This window comes from Periplaneta americana, chromosome 8 (assembly GCF_040183065.1).
Source record: "Periplaneta americana isolate PAMFEO1 chromosome 8, P.americana_PAMFEO1_priV1, whole genome shotgun sequence".
NCBI lineage: Eukaryota > Metazoa > Arthropoda > Insecta > Blattodea > Blattidae > Periplaneta > Periplaneta americana.
Window position 1 is genome coordinate 110281688 of NC_091124.1, and position 4863 is coordinate 110286550.

Sequence of the window (4863 nt, forward strand, 5' to 3'; positions counted from 1 at the left end):
CAGTGCATCCTTCAGAAGACAGTTTCTTCATACCAGTGAGTTTGCTAATTAATTTTTCTCTTCCTCATCAGTTGCAACATTATTCGTTCTTCGCTCACTCCTTCTAGAAAGACTTCATTTCTTATTCTGTCTGTCCATTTCCCACGCTACATTCTTGTCCATATCCACATTTCAAATGCTTCTAGTCGTTTCTTTTCACTTCGTCGTAATGTCTATGTGTCTTCCCACATAAAGCACTTCACTTGTCTCTTCCTTAGTTCTTCTTCTATAGGTCCACAGTAATTGATATCCTTTTTACTTCCTGACAGCAGTTCATGCTACTACTCACAGTACACCCCCAGTAATATATGAAGCTTTTCACATGTTCTACTGTCTCACTTAGGATTCGCACGTTTACCTTCTTCATTTTCCTTTAGATGACCATGGTCTTCGTCTTGTTTGCATTCATCTCCATATCGTACTACTCACAGCTGTTGTCCATAACATTAAAGTGCCTAATTTATTACATAGCCAAACCTTTAGTCTTCATTTGCAATTTGTGTTTTATACATGGCACTTTTCCTTCAAAATTAAAACATGCTGCTATTCTTCCTATTTATAAATTGGGCGAAAAAACGATATGAGTAACTATAGGGCCATTTCTTTACTCTCTAGTGTTTCTAATATTCTATAAAAATGCATAACAGTACGTTTAATTAAGTTCTTAGAAAAACATAATGCGTATATTGTACATGAAACAATTCGGCTTTCGTAATAATCTTAGTACTGATGATGCTATCGTTAACGTAACAGAAGTATTATCAATAATTTGGACTCTAATAATAAATGTTTAGGTGTTTTTATTGACATCAGAAAAACCTTTGATACTGTGAATCACCTTGTATTATTAGAAAAATTAAATAAGATAGGAAGTAATGGAATTGTTTTGAAATTGTTTGCTTCTTACCTTAGTAACAGAACATTGATGACACGGTTGTTATTTTTGCAGGTAAAACTTGGGATGATACAAACTTTAATGCAAATAATGGAATCACATTGATTAAAAATTGATTTAAGTCCAACCTACTTTTCTTAAATCATTCTAAAATTACGGCTGTACCATTTTCGTTAATATTTGTTGGTATGAAATCTCCTGATTCACACTTGTATTTAAAAATTCATACATCCCATTGTTCTTCTATTAGTTGTAACTGTCCCATTCTAAATGAACCTCCACAAGTTAAGTATCTCGGAATAATAATTGACCAAGATTTATTTTGGGATAAACATATTCTTTTTCTGTGCAATACATTAAGAAAAATTATTCACTATTTTGTCATCATACGAAATTACTTGACTGTCCATATTTTACGACTGATTTACCTCGCATTAGTACAAGCTATATTACAATATGGTATTTTGGGATGGGGTAGATGGCGTAGTGCTTATAGTACCTTCCTCATGTCAATTACTCTGCTACAGGAAAGAATATTAAAAATATATCTTAATAAACCTCTAGATTATCCTTCAGAACTATTGTATTCAGAATTTGAAGTATTTGACTTCCATCAAAGTTATAACAATGTATTATTGAACTTCGTACATAAAAACCGAAATATGTTTAACTTATATTGACATATGAAGAGTTTAGATCCATAGTGGGCCAAGCGCCATTTATTAAAAACGGAGAAAGCAAGGGTTAAAGTTACGTGAATGCCATAGTTTAATGAAGATTGACATATCATTTAGTTTTAATGTGTATACTTTATATTACTTGCTATTTATTTTTTATTTTACAGGGTTATTTTGCGACGCTGTATCAACATCTAGGTTATTTAGCGTCTGAATGATATGAAGGTGATAATGCCGGTGAAATGAGTCCGGGGTCCAACACCGAAAGTTACCCAGCATTTGCTCGTATTAGGTTGAGGGAAAACCCGGAAAAACCTCAACCGGATAACTTGCCCCGACCGGGATTCGAACCCGGGCCACCTGGTTTCGCGGCCAGACGCCCGTACCGTTACTCCACAGGTGTGGACTATTACTTGCTATGTTTCCATTGAATTATGATAATAACATCATCTTAACCCATGGCTTCTACGGTTTTATTAAATGGCGCTTGGCCCTCTATGGTTCTGAACCCTACATATGTAAATATACAATCAAAAGATCAGACACATATGCTTGACAGAACCTAAATATACCACAACTGTGGCATATAATCACAGTAGCAACTTTGGTACAAGGTTTTTATATCAAGATAATAGCTAAATTACCAAATATACAATTTGCTAATTCTCCTTATTTAAAAAAATTAATTAAAAATTGCTGTTTAGACAGAAAAATTAAAGTTATATTATTCTGATATCTCTGTTTTTTCTTCCTTTTTTATTTTTACTCTGGTATTTAATAAAATGTTTTGAAATTATGTGGAATGCCCCCTGAGCATGAGATTCTCTTTTACTGTCTCAGTCCCCCGTGAATGGAATTCTCTACCTCAGAAGATTAGGGGCTGCCAGACAATAACCACTTTCAAGAAAACGCTAAACGATTTCTTACGGGCGCAGTCAAATTGAAGTTACAATCGTGATCGAGTTTCATAATTTAATTTAATTTAGGTATGACTATTATTTTATTATTATTATTACATAATTATTTTATTGGTGTTGTGAAGATAAAAGGAATTATCACTGTATTATATTAATTATGTATTGTATTGTATTGTATTGTAGTGTACTGATTATGTTATATTCATAGCAATGTAGTAATTTTCGATCATACTGGTTGAGTGGAAGAGAAGGTCGAATGGCCTTAACTCTGCCAGTTAAAATAAACAATAATAATAATAATAATTATTATTATTATTATAATAATTATTATTATTATTACTATTATATCCCTTACTCTTATTTCCTCTTCTGCTAAGGATGCCATATGTAATGGATTTATTCTTCTTCCTCCTACTATCATCCTTCCCATATTCTGTAAAGAGTTGAGGACTGGAGATAAAAATATTCAGTGCCAAAGAGACAAATCATTGAAAACCGAGCTTTCTTGTGCGACTAGTAATGTAATATCATACTTTTTCACAAGTGTTGGAGAAGCTAGGGCCTAAATAAAATTAAAATGGACGTTATAATTTTTCTTAGTTGACTGAGCTAGGTATATAAGTAGACGTTTTTCTTTTTTCTTTTTTTTTTTTTGGAAAAACTCATTTTCAACGGTATTGGCACTTACTACCTTTTCAATACGCAGTTTTCAGTTCTTTACTAAATTCTCCAAGTAGATGTTAAACCCCATTTCACTTCCTTCTGACATTTCTTCTCCTATCCTGACTTTGACTCGTTCTTCCATACAAAGGTTACTGAACAGCCTCCTCTCTTTCCAATCCTCGCCAATTTTCTTTAGGACCTCCACCAGTTTATTTCAATCCACTCTTACAAACGCCTTTTCTAGGCTCCACAAGTACTATATTACACTTCTTTATTCTTCTCTAGGTATCTTTCGCCGATTGTTCGTAGCAGTCCAATTGCATTTCTCGTATCTGTTCCCTTCCTGAACCCAAACTGCTCTTCTTCCAACTGTTCTTCCATTTTTAGAATATAAGTTAAACGTCTATTGAGTATTCGTAGAAGAATCTTCGCCGAATGCGATAGCTAGGTATAATCCTCAACTCATTACATTTCTTGGCATTATTTTTCTTTGGTGTCGACAGCAACACGCTCTCTCTGCATCGCGAATTGGCGATGAATTCTTCTTCTTCTTCTTCTTTTTCTTCAGAAAATTGAGTAGACATATTCGCTGTTCCGACTTCATAGTCTGTTCATGGAGAATACAAAAGAATGATAACGGAATAAAGATCAGACGGAATGATATTAATGGGGATACAGGAGAATTCAGATAAAAACTCCAAAGAGACCTTGTACGCGAAATGGATCACTGCGATTTTTCAATGAAAAGTCTAAAATGAAAATTTCCATGCCTGGCCGAAAGTTGAAATTAAACCGCCAGCATGAAATGGTGCTGAGTGTGGTATAACCTGGTAAGAGGGAAGGAAGATGTCATGCATTTTGTTGTCATGTCGTCTTTCCGGATTCATTTGATATTCGCAAGCAGATTATTTACTTGTCTTTTACGAATATTATGCAGATAAAATTGCCGCGTCTATGTCTCAAGCTGTTCTTCCATCCAGGCGACCCGGGTTCCATCCCCGTCCAGGTCGTGATGGAATTTGTGATGGAAAAAGGAGATGTTGTCGAAAGTTTTTCTGTAATACCACCAACACACTCCACTTTCCCCTCATTTCATGTATATTTTACAGCAGTAAAAATACGCTGAGGTGAAATCTGGGGGTAGTATGAGTTTCCGATAATGATATAGGAAGGGCTTGGAGCTCGGGCCCCTGGGGCTCATCAAGCTACTCATATGCCGACGGGACCTGGCTCTAGGAGGGTCTGAGACAGGATAGCCCATCTGACAGCTTCGGCTGATCAGGAAGGGCTTGGGGCTTGTCAGGCTTCTCGTCCGCAAAACGAGACCTGGCTGAGGCAGAATGACCCGCATATCAGGGTCGGATTAACGTATGTCACCTAGGCCATCTGTAGGACTTGGACAATCATCGCATGTGTAGGGCGCGAAAAGGGCCAAAAAATGTCTCGTAAAGTCAGCTATCCAGCAGATAAATTTGTGACCTTCGGGTCCATTACGTCCTATTGTAAATTAATTACATAAATTTGCCACATTTCACTACCGGTACCATCATCCCATATTTCTCGTAAAAGTAAGCTCGTAAGAGTTGAAAACATTGTTAAAAGTTTATTTTAAACTGCCGTGACAAATTGATAGGTCTACTCTCTTTTGCCGACATCGGCGATCTTGCTGCAG